Here is a 17,881-nt window from a genome sequence, read left to right on the forward strand (position 1 = left end):
GATTGTGCATGTAGCCCCCTTTTTTTTTACAGAAGCCGTATCTTGCTACAAAAATGGATTTTGAAGAAATGGCCCACTACTCTTGACCATTTTGATGTGGTCTACAATTTTGCAAAAGAAAGTTTTTTCAAATTCTTCATAGATTTTGAGATATTTAGCACAGACCTGTGCAGACTGGTTAGTTACTACAATAAACAAGAGGTGGTTCTAGGGCACTGGTGGCTTTCATCTTAACAATGTATATGCCCTTATTCTCATGCATTCAAGCATGGTTCTAGAGTGTTAAATGCTCAGTTTTGGAGCTTATTTGTAGGCTGGAAATAGTGAACTGGTTGTTGTTGTCCTGAATTTGGAAACAATATACCTACAGGGTTGAAATATCTGTGATGCTTATTTGCTACTGGCAAATGCTTGAATCATACCACTTGAGTGGTAGATGCTTTTTGGGATAATGTGAGTGTTGAAAGCCCAAAGTCTAGATTGATTTGTTACAGGTTATACCGAGGTATTGATTGTTATTGTTTGTAGGAAAAGGATACCTATCATCTTCACTTGACATACATGTAATATATTTTCATCGGGTTGGACATGTACCAACTCTTGCATAGAGTGGCAACTAAATGAGATGTTTTGGGGCTGTTTTGAGGTTTGAATACTCTTTTCTAACATAGAAAATACTATTGGTTATAATAATAATTGGCTGTATTTGTTGGTACTGCTATTTGCATACAATACAAACATTGATGCTTGTTTGGTCATATATTGAATCCCCACCAATGTATTGGGACATGTCTATGGTGGTTTAAGGATATTTTTGAGTTGAGAATACCCTGATTATTGTAGAGTTTATGCTGCTGGTCATAACAGGCTGCTTGACTGTCATAAACTATGGAAAAGTCTAGTAAATGTCAGTATCAGTTCTATGCATCTATTGATGCTTGTATGAACATAGTTTGTTGCTGGGATGTTTTGCCGCTACCATAGAATGTTTTGAACTGATTTAAGCTTGGTTTATGCTCATTTGATTGTGTTTTTTCATTGCTAGAATACAATTTACAGTAAGAAGGTTGTCATGAAACTCTACCTGAAGAATTGCAGGAAATTGTTCCTGAACTGCAAGAAGACTGTTTCTAAACTGCATAAAGTTTGCTCCTGAAATCCAAGAAAACTATTCTAGAACTACAGAAAGTCTATTCCTAAACTGTAGCGAGTCAAGCACTTACAAATTTCATATATAATTGAATACCTTGGTTGCAAATATGGCAAATGATCAAGGCACTGACAATATCACTCAAATTGTGAGAGAGAAGCTTGATAACAAAAACTTTGCTCTATGGAAATTTAAGATGCATTTTTTGATTGGTAGAAGTTATTGGGATTTATGTACAAGGGTTGAAGCTAAACCCGACTTGCCTGAATGGAATCCTACACAAGAACAATGAAGAGCTCATCGATAATGGTCAAAAAGAGCTAGTAAAGTACTGCATTGGTTTTCTTTATGCATTTTTTATGCAATGGCTATGCAGATTACCAATTGCTATTCGCCGAAGGATTCTTAGGCTCATGAAGAATTATGGTAATGTCATGCATGCAAGGAAGATACAACTAAAGCAACGGTTCAACAACATGTATAGGAATGGCACGAGCATTCGAGCATACACGACGGAAATAAAGACCATAGCTAACTACCTAGCTACTATTGGATCTCATGTTGATATGATTGTAGTGACATTGAATAGGTTAGGCAAGGAGTATAAGGCATTTGATATGTCTATTTCTGTGAGAATAGAACCCCTTGATTGGGATGAATTACTTGCACTGTTGCTACATGAAGAAGTAAAGCTTGGCTTAAATACAGGTCTAAGCACATCTTAGGGTAGAGACACTGTCTTTTACTCTAGTCAGTGAGCTAGAGGTGGTAGAGCTCATGCAACTTTTCAAGGTCGTGGAGACACTTGAAACACACATGGACAACAACAACAAAATGCTTGGCATAGCTCAAATATGCAAGGACAGCAAGGATTTGGAGCCCTTAGAGGCAGGGGGAGATCACCTAGAGGAAGAGGTGGCTCCTGGCAGTCGCATGAGCAATCTAATAGGGATAAAGACTGTCATTATTATGGAAGATATGGGCATATCGCAAAGGATTGTCATGAAAAGCAAGCTGATATGAAGGCAGGCAACATGGACACTATGCATCTTCTAGTGGTACTTAGGATGACCAGGGAGATAGATTATTTGTTATGCACCATGTATCAAAGAATACGCCTAAGAAAGGCAAAGATGAGAAATGGCACATAGACTCAAGAGCATCCAATCATATGACTCCCCATGGTGAATGGTTTGATGAGTTAGTAGCAGGGTCTCATGGATTTGTATGTATTGGTGATGATACACATCATGATATTCAACATACACATGTGATTCCTATTGAGATGGTTGCAATCACACCTACTTCAGTCTCTTTGTAAGGAGTAGTGTGGGCTCAGGTCTAGAATCTCATATGCACAATAGGAGAAGTGCTACCATTCAGTTTCCTATAAAGCATTGTACTTGCACTCTTTTCTAATGCAATGATAGTACTCTTTTCTGTCCAGTAAAGTGTCTATGTCACTGTCCATATACAATATTATGTTTATGAGTCCAAGTATCAATCTTGGAACCTAATTCACTTGTGTGACAATTTGTCTTGTCAAGGTCAATGTCTTCATGAGTTTTTTCTTCCTCTTTTAACCTCCATAGCTTGCGCATATGCCATGCTCTAGATCTGCATATTTAACATGGTATTAGAGCACAGTCGGGCATGGCACTGCCTCTTCAGCCTCTCTTGGTCCCTCTCAATCTTTTCCCAACTCACATCCAGCTTAGGATCAGTGTATGACTTCATTTTTTCAACTTCATCTTCAAAGCACCTTGTGGTAGCCATAGCTAGCCTGCACATCCCCACCTTTGAGCTTCCATAACTTCTTGTAGAGGGCATATCTCTCCAAGCTCTCTTCTAGAGATTTATTTCTTGAATTCCAAGGGTTCTCTATATCACATAAGATCCTAAACATTGCCCTATCTAGAGCTCAGCATTATCACTTCTGTCAGTTGCTGCCATAACCTCAATCTATGGCATGTAGGACATACCCACCTTAGAGCTCCTGGATCTCTCAACAGAAGCCATATCTCTCTGTACTTTCTTCTATGGACTTATTCCCTTCCTTGACTCATAAGGCTTCTCTATGCATCAAAGATCAACATGACTGCTCAACCAGCCCAACATTTTGAAAAATCGTTATCCTTGTCAAAATTGTGCACGTTGATGTTCTACAGCTTTGCGCATCACAAATTAGCAAGGATCTGGTCGATTAGCATAGGGCTTTGATAGAGCATGAAGAGAGCTTCATTTCCATTAATTTTTTTTTAAAATGATCCATTGTAGCTCCCACGATTAAAAAAAAACCAGGACTGGGTCAAAACCCTAATCCAAGAGAAAGCCATAGCCAAACTTCACTAAAGCTCAAAAATCTCATCATTTTCTCTCTCTTGCCACCTGGAACAACCCATTACCACTCCGATCTACTGTCCCAACATCAAATCAAGGAGGGAAAGAACCTAGAAAGATTGAAGAAAGATCGACAATCCCAAACTAAGAAGATTCGAGTTCGACATAGCCTTTACATAGTGTGTTTTCACACTGTCATTACTTGTGTCTCTTGACACACTGTAATATGCTCTTCCACTGATAAAATCTGAGAATTCTAAAGTTGATTTGATGCTGCTCTAGCCATCTAACATGGGCAAAGACTCTCCAACTTCTCACTTCAAAGGAGTCGGGTTTCACACCTGGCAAACCCGCATCAAACTCATCCTGATGAAGAAGGGCCTCTAGCCCATTATCAAAATGGAGCTAGACGACAGCTATATCCACCATGTGGATAATTGTGATACTTCACAGGATACATGGAAGAGACTTGACACCTTGTTTAGTGCACTCTAAGTCATCAAAGTATGGTCTCTTGATTGAATTTTTCAGGCTTGAAATGAAGTCCAGCACATCACTTTCCACACATCTAAATTACATGGAATGACTTCTAACCCAACTTGCAGGAATCAACATTAAAATTGAAGAAGATATTTGCATCGGTGTTCCACTTAAAAGTTTGCCTCCTGAATATAATAATGTATCAACAACTCTAATCAATATGCCAAACCCTGAACTTGTTGATATCCATGCATCACTATTAGAGGAGGAAAATAAGCTAAAAACTAAGGAAGAACCAAACACCTCCAGAGATGAACATGCATTATATGTTGGCAATAGGTACAAAGGCAAGAAGGATCAACTCTTCTGTGATTTCTATAAAAGGACCGAACACATTGAGAAGTTTTGCCACGCCACAAAGAGGTCCCAAAAGGCCTATCTAGTTGTTGCTGTTAAAGAAGAAGAAGAACATGGAGCAAAAGAAGAAGACCACCAGGAGAAGGAAAAACCTCATCAGTCCTTCTATTCGGATAGAGTCTTTTAACTTTGTATTTCCTAGCCCTAATGCTTTGGACATAAACTTGTAAACTCCTCATGTAGCCTTGTACTACAGCCTTTGTACACTTTGTGAGGCCCCTGTTACAGTCTCTGGATGTCCATCATGTTTATGGTACCCACACTTAGCCTTTCCTGTAATAGCCTTTGGTGTTTTACCATGTTTATGGTGTGCCCACACTTTGCAAGAGTTTCTCTCACTAAAGCCTCTACACACTTTGTACTTTTGGTTGTGATTGAGGAAGGATGTTGAGATGGTCCACACACAAGATTGTGTTTATGAGTTCAAGTCTCAATCTTGGAATCTAATTCACTTGTGTGAAAATTTGTCTTGTCAAGGTCAATGTCTTCATGAGATTTTTCTTCCTCTTTCAACCTCCATAGATTTTGCATCTACTATGCTCTAGATCCTGCATATTTAACAATTTCGTTGCTCATGCCTAATGGCAGAAAGAAGAGCCTACATGATGTACTACATGTACCTTCTATTACCAAGAATCTACTGTTGGTTGGAATGATAGCAGAATGGAATTTGCAAGTCAAATTCAACAGGGATAGTTGTTTTATTGAAGAATATGGCAATGGTTGTAAATTGATTGCCAAAGATAACAAGGGGCATCATCATCCTCTTTTCTCTATAATGACTGGTCAAGGCGACAGGAGCCACTAGTGAACTTAATTTTTATACCTTTGATCCATTTCTTATGCAGATTCTGCATACTTTGTGGTCCATTGGTCAACCCAAATGGAACCATAGTCATTCCATCCACCCAACACCCCGAGATCTTCAACCTCTGAGGTCTCTGTAGGGACATCAACAAGATTGTCTGCTATCAGAGGAACTTCTTCATCTGCACTTTCATAACCTGCTTCTTTTTCTTTCTCATCATTTTCATCCTCTTCCTCTGGAGGCTCTGTCTCTACTTCTGTAGAGGCTCTATAGGAGAAGAAAAAATCCTCCACCTCTGTGTCTGCTTCTGCTTCTGCCTCTGTCTTTGGCTTTGTCTCTGCTTTTGACTCTGGGGCTGCCATGTAACAGGGAGAACATTACATCCAAGCTTCTATTTCACTATCAAAGGTGATTTCAGAAGTCACTTCGAGTTAAGGCAGGAGGTATTCTCCCATGGACAAAGACTTTGCTTCCTTCGGTAGTTGGCTTATAGTGCCCACTGTTAGAGACTGTGCCTTTGTTTTCTTGGGAAAGATCTATTTAATAGCCTCTTCATCTCCTGATGTGCTATCTGTTACTTCATTGGAGGAGTCTATTATGACTTCGATGGATGTGGATCCATTGCCTTTTTGCGATCCATACAATTTCAATACCACTTTATTGGGTCCTCTGCCTAGGGTTAGGGTGCCTTTAAACTAGTTCGTCCTGGCTCTTGCTTCAAAAAGCCAAGGTCTTCCCAACAGCAAAGGGTATGAGGTCCCATAAGAATTTGGTTTGACTACCAAATATGTCAGCCAATAGTCTCTTCCTACAAGGGTTGTTTTTACATATGGGAGAATGCCCAGCGGTTTAATTCTGCTTTGGTCTGCCAATCTGATAAGCCGCTGGGTAGGTTGCATTTCTTGCAAACCTAGATCCTTCATTGTCTCATCCGTCATTATGTTTACTGATGAGCCTCCATCAATCAATGCATTTGAAATAAAGCATCCTTCTATTCATATATAATCTCTGGAGTTCCAGGATCTAGGAAGGCGTTAGCCACATCTACTTCCTTCACAGGTTTTGAGGCTTTGTTGGACTTTGTTGCTGTTGGGGGAGCAATCCTTAGACCGTGTCTTCTTGTCCAAATGCTTTTAAATCTCTTTCGGCAACTACAAGATAGCATTAGTAACTATTGGAATGTGGCTCCAACCTCATGTAGAGTGTTAGCCATAACAATGAATCAACCATTAGAAGACAATATCTTTCTCCACCCATACTTGGATAAGAACCTAAACGGAGGAGAAACTCCACATTGCAAGTTGACTCAACTCCAGTGACCTCTTGACTGATGTATTAACTTATATCATGCAATTGGGCATTTGCCCACATGATATGGACCATTATGCAACTCTAGAGTATAACCCCAAGTTTTACAATTGGATCTTGAGAAAGTAAGGCACACCATGGATGCAGTGAATGCCAATCCAGGCATCGACAAAGGTACTAGCCACATCACCAAGGGTAGCAGCAGGGGAGTCTCTAGCTTACTACAGCAGAGTCAGAGAGGAAAAAATGTGCTTCCAAGGCTTCAACCATAGGCTTTGGAGGAGTACTAACAACTCTAATTTAGGAGGCCTTGGGGGAGGTGGAAAGAGAAGTAGTAGAGGAGACCTCGGAGCCATCGCCTATCCAAGAGAAGCATCGCTCCCCCACCCCAACAAGCCTGACTATCTCACTTTCAACACAAGAACAAGGGAAGGATGAATTCCACGAGAAATAGTAAGATAATAGGGAAAGAACTGCTAATGAAAAGGAGACTCATCAATCCTCTCAACAGTAAGAACCTCAAGTGAGAGGACAATCATCAACAAGAGCAAAAAGGCTTAGAGTTGTCGAGCCAGGGGGAAAAAAGATCGCTCTTAAAATCCCCATAAGAAGAATTTGGTCCACCTCTAAAGAAAATAGTGAATTGCAAAGGGTGGAGGAGGAATCGAAAAGGCTTGAAGAAGAGAGCTTAAAGTATTTGTACGATGAAGAAAGAGAGAACTGCATTGCCCTAGAAAACATGTGCGCCTTCAACTCTAGGGAACAAGCGCCTAGAGCTAGAAATGGAGGAGTTGAAAAGACAAAGAGAGGAGGCAAGGAAAGAGTTGTAAGCGGCAAGGACCCAAAGAGATTAGGAGACCACAAAGAAGCTAGCAAAGCTACACAACCAACTTCAAGCAGCTCTACATGAGCAAGCCATATTAAGGGAACAAGTAGAATGCAAAAATTAAGAGCAGCAACAAATGCACACATTGTGGCGGGAACAAGAGCAAGTGATCGCCACCTTAGCCCAATACCAAAATCAAGGGCTAGATCATATGAAAGAGAAAGCAGAGCAATGGGCAGCCAAGAACAAAGATAGAGTCAAAGGCTTAACTTACAGGCTGGCCTATTTTGAGAGTGGATGTCTCCTAGCAGAGAGCAAAGCCACTGCTATCGAGATAAAAATGCTAGAGCAACAACATGCATTTTTTGAGCATAGTGTTGGATGTCACACAGTCAAGTGGAGAAGAAATACTAGAAGAAGTAAAGAGAAAACTAGAGCTAGCAAGGAGGGCACTACAACATGAACTCCATGCCAAGGCACCCAAGCCTAGCACTAGCTTGGGAGTAGAGGAGCAATGAGCCCATCTAATCTCAGATGGCTTAACCTCATAGGAACTTGCCTTACTAGGGCTTGGGAAGCTAGAGCAGCAAGTGTAGTCACCTCAACAAGAGCTCAATTTTGAACAAGATCAACAAGAGGAAGAACAAGTACAAAATCGAACCCCCTTCTGCAGACAAGCATAGCCGAAAGAGCAAGGGGAGGAAACTATGCCACTTGAATTGATGGTGGAGATGAGGCACAAATGCAAAGAACAGATGGAAATCGAGCAAGAAGCTCCAAGCCAAGACACTACAAGTTCCACATGTGGCCATCCCTCAAAGTGAGGAGTGCGACCCTGTGAATTAGGGCTAGGAACTTGTAGTGTGGGAGCAATGGGAAAACCACGGAAACCCTTCTGATTTCTCCTTCATCTTCCTTCGTACATTGGATAGAGAACTATCTCCAAGGGTGGTGGAGGATGTCATTAAGCTTTCAACAAGACTAGGAAGGAGGTGGCTAGAGGAATGGATAAGAAACCCCACAAGATGGCAGCATGAACCTATAGATTACTGGGAAGATAAGGTGATGGAGGTACCTTGGAGGGTGGAGGGATATGAGGCTCAGCCTAGGTGGTGTAGAAACATTTGGAACTCTAACTTAGAGGCATGGATGGATTTCTATAGCACCCTACCTACATACCCTACATGAGGATCATTGGAGTTGATTTCAACTGGAAGGTGCATGGTAGGTACGACTTCCCTCTGATCTACAATTAAAATGCCTCAACCCTTGAAGAAAGCCTAGTCTTCACCAAAAGGGACATGCACCCATCCATAGTAAGTTTCCTCAAAGACTTCTCATGCCTCGATTCCACCTTCATCACCACTTGTAACTATCTCCATTTGTTGTGAATATTATTAAAACAAAAACTTACTGCAAAGGAAGAGTGGTTGTTTCTCCTCTTTTTTATATCTATGCTAGAATAGATAACTATGCAACGGTGCACCTCATAATGAGAGCCACCCTCTTGCCAGCATTTTCTATGAACCTCTTAGAAGATGAGTGATAGTAGATTCACTGGGTGTAACCACCCGTTTTTGTCATCTACTCCACTCAATCTAAGAGATAACTTGAAGGGGTATCTATAGATCAAGGCCTTCATAAGCAAAGCCCTTAAGAAGCCACGCAACCTGGACCTTGCTCATGAACATGATGCTCCTTAGTGTGCTCCCTTTATAATTAAGCGAGAGAGAGAGAGAGAGAGAGAGAGAGAGAGAGAGAGAGAGAGAGAGAGAGAGAGAGAGAGAGAGAGAGAGAGAGAGAGAGAGAGAGAGAGAGAGAGAGAGAGAGAGAGAGAGAGAGAGAGAGAGAGAGAGAGAGAATAAAAGAAATGAGAAAAGAAGGAAGAAGAAAAGACAACATAAAGAAAAAAAGGATAAGAATAAAAAGAATTGGGAAGAAAAGGAACACAACAATGAAATCAATTCATCTATAATTTATCCTTATGTGAAACCTTGATGCTCTACCAACGCTTCAACATCACCCACTAGTAGACAAGGCTCTACCCAAAAAGGAACTATATGTAGCTATTCGGTTTGGGCACTTAATTTGTTATTTGAGAGTTCAAACTTAGAAAGGTGGGTTGAAAGAAAATTAGATAGAGCTAGATGGGAAAAGTTCTAGCAAGGGCAAGGAGAACACAATAGAGAAACCACTCTTGAATGTTTCCCAATGTGAGCTTTAAGAGTCCTTAGCAATAGTATAGGCTATCTAAACTAAGATGACTAAGTTAGAGAAGAGGAAAGTCACAAAAGAACTAATGGTCATATCTCAAAAAGAGTAGCCTAGTGAGTCAACTACTAAATGATTCTCAATAATGATCCATCAAGATGATCCACACACGAGGGAGCATCTTTACATTAGAAAACACCAATTTGAAAGCACCACATGCATTCATGTCAACCATAAACCTATGCAATCCAGACACAAGTGAACATGCTTTCTCAAGGTTATGAGAAACATAACTTCTACTAATATTTACCAACCTTCTATGGCAATCTCTTGATAATTCTACAGGTAGCACTCCATCAAGCAAAAAGTTTAGCATTTGAGAAAGAATTCAATTGATGTACCTAAACATTGAATAGCTCTCCATTAGGCAACTGATCATTTACCCCTTGTGCAAGGTTTGCTGATTCAATCATGCTCAAGAAATCAACTACTGCATGATCTTTACCTAGTGTATACACTATTTTTTACTCAAAATCTTGCAAAAGAAACATCCACCTTGCCAATCTACCTCTAAGTTGTGGTTTAGTAATGAGATACAATAAATCTTGATGATCCACATGAAAAATTACTTGATTCCCAATAAATAATGTCTAAACTTCTATAATGCAAATATCAATCCAAGGGCTTCTCTCTTAGTCATTGTGTAATTCTTATCAATTGCTATTGTAAGCCTTCTAGTTGCATAATAGATAGGTCTAAACCATCCTGCAACTCTTTCTTGCATCAGGAATGTACCCACTGCAATGTTGGATGCATCAACAAATACATGAAATGGAATGTCCCACTACAGAGGTTGTAAAATATGTGCCACTACAAGCATCTTCTTGAATACACCAAACGTTCTATCTTGATCATGCCTCATACAAACTAAACTTCCTTCTTAGTAAGAAAAGTGAATGAAGGACAGATATGAGCTAAATACCAAAGATACCCACTATTCCATTTCAGTTGCCCCACAAAGTGCATCACTTCTTGAACTGTTGCATGAATTTTCCTTGGGTCAATAGACATACCTTCTTGAGAGATAATATGCCCTAAAAGAGCTCCTCTTTTAGTAGCAAAAGCTGATTTAAATGTGTTAAGAGACATCCCAAATTGATGGCATCTTTCAAAACAGAGCTGAAGATGCTACATGTGGTCTACTTTCTTGCCAAACACACAGAAATAATCTATGAAAACTCTCATAAAGGTAGTAAGATATGGATCAAATGTTTTGTATGCTACACCCTGAAACTCTAGTAGTTTGTTCTCTAACCCAAGTTTCACAACAGCACTTATAAATCCTCCCCATTCAGTTATGAAAGTGAGTTTGTTTATTACAACTAGATATATTTGAATATGATTGTATCCTAAGAAACCATCCAAAAAATTGTAGATCTCATGACCTGCTACATCATCCAATAAAGAATCTATAAATGGAAGACGGAATGGATCACTTATTGTTGCTGCATTCAATTTTCTATAATCCACACAAACTCATATCTTGCCATTCTTTTTTGGCACCACTACAATAGGTGACAACCAAGCCATTTCATTCACGGGCTTAATAAAGATAAACTCTAAGAAGTTTGTCAATCTCTTCTTTCACATATTTAGCATAGTTTGGATTCATGCAGTACCCTTTTTGCATGATAGGTTTAGCATTTTTCTTCAAGTTGATTCTATGCTGACACACCCTATGATCAAATCCCTTCATGTCAGTGTACTCCCAAGCAAAAATATCCTGGAATTCTTTGCACAAATTAATCAACTACTACTTGAAGTTTTCCTCAATAAAAATACTCACCTTTATCAGTTTAGAACTTAATTCAACATCCAAATACACTTTTTGAATATCATCTTCAAGCACTCTAGCTGACTTGCTCATAGTATGTCTATAAAAAGAGTTCCTCATCATCATCTTCAATCTCAAGTGCAACATTTATTCTCTGAGCAACCAATGGATGGTACTTTGGTTTCAATACCACTTGATTGACTATAGATAACTTAACCTCCTTACTACCATGAGGAATGATTACTGTATCTGAATCCCAATCTTTCTTCAACTTAGATAATCTAAACCAAGGCCTTCCCAACAGCATGGTATATGAATCTCCTAGACCTTCCATGCAGAGAATAACAAAGCTTATCTTAAACTTCAGCCTTGCAACTCAAACAAGTTGATTCTTGAGGATCCCCAAAGGCGGAAGTCTCCACCGGTTAGCCATTTTGACTTGCAATGATGCTAGTACAAGTCCCTGTAATTTGTGTGCCAAATACAACTCTTTAGGTATAATATTAACTCCTGTCTAATAATATATCATCAAATTTACCACCCAACTATTCCACTTGAATAGTTGGCACTTTGTAGTCCACCACTTCTGACTGTGTGGGGATGATGGCTTGACATCTCTTGCACTAGCATTGTCTTCTAATTGATTTGCTTCAGCTTCTTTAGCACATTTGTAGCTATCTTATTTTTTCTAAATCTACTTACAAAGTTGGTTTTAAGGTCGTCATATGTGGTATAGTGTCCAGCATCATAAGTGCTATACAAATCCATGGCCTTACATTTGAAGGTTGCTGCAAATTGTTAGAGTTTGACTTGATCCCTAAACATATTGTTGAAACCACTAGCCACCCACCTTGTCTGAAACTATGTGACATGATAGTCTAGGTCTTCTTTCTTCTTGCTAGAGAACTTAGATGCCCTGACCTTAGGATTGAGTGGTTGGTTGGGATTCATGGCTCTTGGCTTCTTCTTCTTTAATGGAGGCAAGGGATCAAAACTAAGAGACTTCTTTGCAGTAACTACTTTAGTCCTTAGAAGCACTATGCTTCCTAGCATCAGATGTTATAATCTTTCCATTGCACAATCTGGAGGAGTTGAGGGATCATCCAAAGCAGGCACTCCATTTTCTTCTTTAGAAGAATTTGGAGGAGATTTAGTAGATGTAGCGGGGGAATGATACACAATAATAGTACTAGCAGAGGTGTTGGCATCCTAGAACTCCTCTCCAAATGGTGGGAACTCCCCTTCATCCAAGGTGCCAATTCCTCCTATTTTACCACCATCATTCTACAATAATCCTTGCTATTGTCCCGCCAATAACTCTCTTAATTCTTTGGACCTACTTCAAGTAAGGATAACATTTGATGGATGTGGATAATTCTCTTATATATATGTAGAAATGAAAAATTAAACCTTTAGACTACATCATCTTGCTTCATGCAGTGTGCCACCACTACTTTAAGTCTTAACAAAAATTTTAGATTTCTAATATCAAAGATAAGTATTTTGATTAGGCTTTAGATCCAAAAATAGAGATCATCATAGAAGGGGTTGTATCATCTTGCTTTCAAAAATATATTACCACTTCATACACGACATTCTACTTCATACAAGAACTCTGCTTCATCTAGGAATTTTGCTTCATACAGGAACTCTACTTCATACACGACATTCTACTTCATACAGGAACTCTACTTCATGTAGGAATTTTGTTTCATACAGAAAATACAAATTTTTTGCCTCAACCTTTACCATTTTTGCTAGTATTTTAACACAGAGAAACAAGGAAGCAATTGCAAGATCGGCAAAGTTTTACTACCTTAATCTATATGGAATGCATAATAGGATAAGCAGTGCCTCATACAAAAAATACCTAATCATGTATCAAGCAACTCATAGGAAACTCAAATATAATCACACAAAAATACAAGAACACATACTTCATCACTAATACTTAGAGAATCATAAATAGAATACAAAAAAAATGCTAGAAATAGAGCAGAGATATAATGAATGATGGTGCCAAATGTCAGATCTAATATATCATGATAAGAATCCCCCTTACACAGGTCATGAATGTTAGAGATGGTCCAAAAAATGAGAATGATACCAGTTGCCTCATAAGGCCACATTGAAAACTACCAACATAACCATAAAGTCATGAGGCATCTAAGGCCCGCCCCACACATAGAACTAATATGACTAAGGTACTAGCCATACTAAGGGCAAACATAGTGTGTCAGGCCAATGGCTAACAGCACCATTTGCATAACCAAAAAAATATCATCGTAAGAATTTTCAAATAGTGAAAGAAAATTAAAGACAACAGACATCACCTATTTGCCACTTCCAAGAGTTGTCACCATCTATTATTATTGTATGATCCATGTTGGTTCTTCCCCCTTACAAAAAGATCTGCAATACTTTGTAGCTTGCATTATGGATAGATTATATGCTTGTTTGTGTGTGTGCTACATTTGGAAGAAAATATTTATTATTAAATACACAAACGCGGTGGGTTTATTTATGCACAAGTTGTTGGGTTTGATTTTAGGAAGCCACCAATTGTAGAATCTAGGATTGTACTATAGTTTGGCAAGAGGATCCAATTCAAATGCTTAGCAATCTAGCATGTAGAGATAAGTAATTGTCTCAATTAAATGTAAACGTCCCTCAAGGTAGATAACTATATGCAACTCCTCCTCTAGTACGATCTTATCTAGGAGGGGATGATGCTCCAACTTTCGGATGCAATGCAGGTTCCTTGAAGAATGATGGGGTGAAAAGAGATGCCATCAAAGTGAATGGGATTATATTGAAGGGTCTTGATGGCACATTGTTACTTGGCATGTGTCATGAGTTGAAGTGATTTGGCACTAGGAGTTACACCTTTATTTCAACTCTTTTTCCTTGGATTGATTGTGAACCTTCGTGATTGGTGCCCAATTGAGAATAAGCCTTAGCATATTTTCTTCACATGGTTCTCTATTAGAAGACATCCTCAAGCATTTATTTCTTTGTAATACCCAATTCAATCATCTTGTAGGTGCTAGCGAGCATTTCATGCATCATCATGTCGATTTGAGCAAAGCAATCACTAGTTGGGAAGTTTGTTGCATGGCTAGTATTGTTGCCATTTGATACATTTATCATTGGTCAACAATGGGCTTTAGGGTAGCTAGTGGGCATGGCTTTGTTGCACTGATTTAGCATGGCACATGAATGAACCCATGTGACCAAAACCTATATTGGTATAATGTATTTAGTCTAATGATATAGTCTATACCCTACTTTGCTACCTTTGCTAATAATGGGTCAAATCTAGCTTTTTGCGTTTACCCCTATTGATCTCAAAAAAACATCAACCTGATGCGTAGGTATTGAAATTTTCTTATGATCCCCCAATTTTCTTTTATTTAATTATTGTAACACATTTATGTTTGACATGTAAAGATATCTTCCTTAATTAGCCACCATTAATACCAATTCCTTCACATATTTTATTTTCATAGACACAAAAACAATGTCAATCCAATCCTTTGATCTCTCTCTCTCTCTCTCTCTCTCTCTCTCTCTCTCTCTCTCTCTCTCTCTCTCTCTCTCTCTCTCTCTCTCTCTCTCTCTCTCTCTCTCTCTCTCTCTCTCTCTCTCTCTCTCTCTCTCTCTCTCTCTCTCTCTCTCTCTCTCTCTCTCTTGTGTGTATCAAACACTTGTCTTTTTTGTGCTTATTGAAAGCCACATCATGTGTATGGAGTATATAACGAGCACAAGTCTATGGAGTGTAAGCTCAATATGCGAGAGTGGAAGTCATTATGCATTTGGTGGCAAAGGAGTTTGATCACATAGATAACATAATGTCGGCAACCATGAGGTGACACTAGCACTCAAAGTTGATTGAAAGTGGCCAATTCTTATTTACTTCTCTAAAAAAAGGATTTCAAAGGTAATAAACCTTTAAACTCCCCACTCACATGCCCTCATTTATATGGGTGAGGGGGAGAGTTGTATCATAGAGTTTGTGGCTTATGACCCGCCAAGCTTCCACTCCATGACTCTAATTACACATAAGCACTCAAACTTCAAGATAGCTTAATGAATCAAATATAATTTTATAGCAACATATTATAAGTCAATTATTATTGCGATAGTAAGGGAACATTACAAGTATAGGGCTTATTACATCTCATGAAGAGCTTTCTAGGATATCCAATTATCCTCAAATATTTGAGCGGTCTCTAGGTCTGCATCATTTTTAATGCAAGCTGACATGGTTACTTGGCCAAAAAAACCCATTTCTTCCCTAGATCAGCCCACAATGTCACCGATTGAGATCACATGAGCCTCCGTCTCTTCCCCACAACCAAGCCAAGCACCCTTATCGAGTGTTGCTGCCCAAGATCTCTCCTAGGGAGTAGCATGCAATTTGTGGTGTATTTTTTACTTGCCTCTTATTACTCTTGGCTACTCCTCTCTCTCTCTCTCTCTCTCTCTCTCTCTCTCTCTCTCTCTCTCTCTCTCTCTCTCTCTCTCTCTCTCTCTCTCTCTCTCTCTCTCTCTCTCTCTCTCTCTCTCTCTCTCTCTCTCTCTCTCTCTCTCTCTCTCTCTCTCAATGAAGAATACTTATCTTCTTTGTGGTTATTGAAAGCCAAGAGATGAGTATGGACTGTATAATGAGAACATGTCTGTGGAGTGTAGCTTGATTCTATGAGTGGAAGTCAATGCACATGGTGGCAAAGGAGTTTGATGGCATAGATGGCATGATGCAATGACTAGAGGTGATAGTGGCACTTGAAGTCAAATGGCTGCCAATTCTTCCTTATTTGTACAAAAAAAGGTCTTCAAAGGTAATAAACCTTTAAACTCCCCCCCTCAAGACCTCATTACATGGGAAGGGTGAAAATTCTATCCTCACTTGGGTACAAAGTCTTAAAATTGTAATATAAGCTAAGAACTTTGTGTGTGTGTGTGTGTGTGTGTGTGTGTGTGTGTGTGTGTGTGTGTGTGTGTGTGTGTGTGTGCGTGTGCGTGTGCGTGTGCGTGTGCGTGTGCGTGTGCGTGTGCGTGTGCGTGTGCGTGTGCGTGTGCGTGTGCGTGTGCGTGTGCGTGTGCGTGTGCGTGTGCGTGTGCGTGTGCGTGTGCGTGTGCGTGGGCGTGTGCGTGCGCGGGTGCGCATGCGCGTGAGCGTGCGTGCGTGCATGCGTGTGTGTGTGTTCGTTCTTGCTTGAGGCTAAGGCTTTAAGTGAGTGTGAGGACATCCCTCTCTCTATCCTTGCATACTTTGCCTTGTGTTGATGCCACTCATTCCAAGGATTTCATGGGGAGAAGATCAAACAAAGTATAAATCAAGAGAATGTAATAGGATATTGCTATGTAAATAAAAAATCATATGAACTACTCTCATCTATCTAGACTACAATGATGGAGATGGAGCCATTGGTGACTTCATATATTAGTTCTTGAGCTTTCCTATGGTTTGCATGCATTTTGGCATAAGAGTTGTATTGGTCAAGTGAGTGTGAGAGAGTAGGATGGTGGAATAAAATAGATGAGAGGTAGGTTGTGGGGCCACTTGAAAAGATAGGTGGATCGTTCTAATTCATACATTCAACTTGAGTCACTTGACAATGGCATCCACCCACAACATCAACGATGTTACCATTTTGGCTCCAATCATTCTACTTCATTGGGTATCAATGACTTCTCAAAAAAAGTACTAATTACATATTTTCTATTTGATGGAAAACTCTTTTGTAATTAGATATGATGTATACAAGGTCCTCAACCTTAGTTACTCTCCATTCAATAAAGCTAGACTTAATGAATTGTCAATCCTTGCAAACAATCCCTGTTTTAACAAAGGAAAGCCTACCATGCATAAGGATATAATTGCAATTGGAAATTGCACTCAAATTGAAAAGGTTTCCCTTCAAGCACATGCATTCAAAGAAAATTGAACATCTAAGTTTTAGGAGGATGTCACAATGACAATAACAATTGATGAGCCATTCTTTTTTGGTCTTTGTTTTGTCATGGAATGTCAATGTAAATATTTTTTTTGCTCATCTTAAACTAGTTGTTTTCTAGAGAACCATAAGTAGAGTTATCCAAACTTTGAAGCCAATGTTTCTTCTATCATTCTCTTTTGCAAAACTCAAATGGATGCATCAAGGGGACCACTATGTCAATTTTAGTAGTAAAATTCTATTAAAATTGACATAGTGTTTAAGTAGCAACTCATACTTTCGCATATATGAAAGCTAAATTACTTTGGATATTGCAACATAGTGTGCTAAGTGGAGGCCCTTAGCTATTGTTTGGAATGTGAGCTTCTAAAGAGACTTTGATGACACTCTCCATTATTGAGCATAAACAATTACAAAGATCCAACATGGGGCACTTTAGTTTGAGTTGGCTAATGATTTGTCTCAAGAAGTAGGTAGCTTTTCGCTATGTGAAGAGAGTACATTTGTGTTTATTTCACTATGTATATGCTTTATTACTCTCCAAATT

The sequence above is a fragment of the Lygodium microphyllum genome, chromosome 9 (assembly GCF_053477565.2).
Source record: "Lygodium microphyllum isolate KBCC chromosome 9, Lygodium_microphyllum_v1.1.10, whole genome shotgun sequence".
NCBI classification, from domain to species: Eukaryota; Viridiplantae; Streptophyta; class Polypodiopsida; order Schizaeales; family Lygodiaceae; genus Lygodium; species Lygodium microphyllum.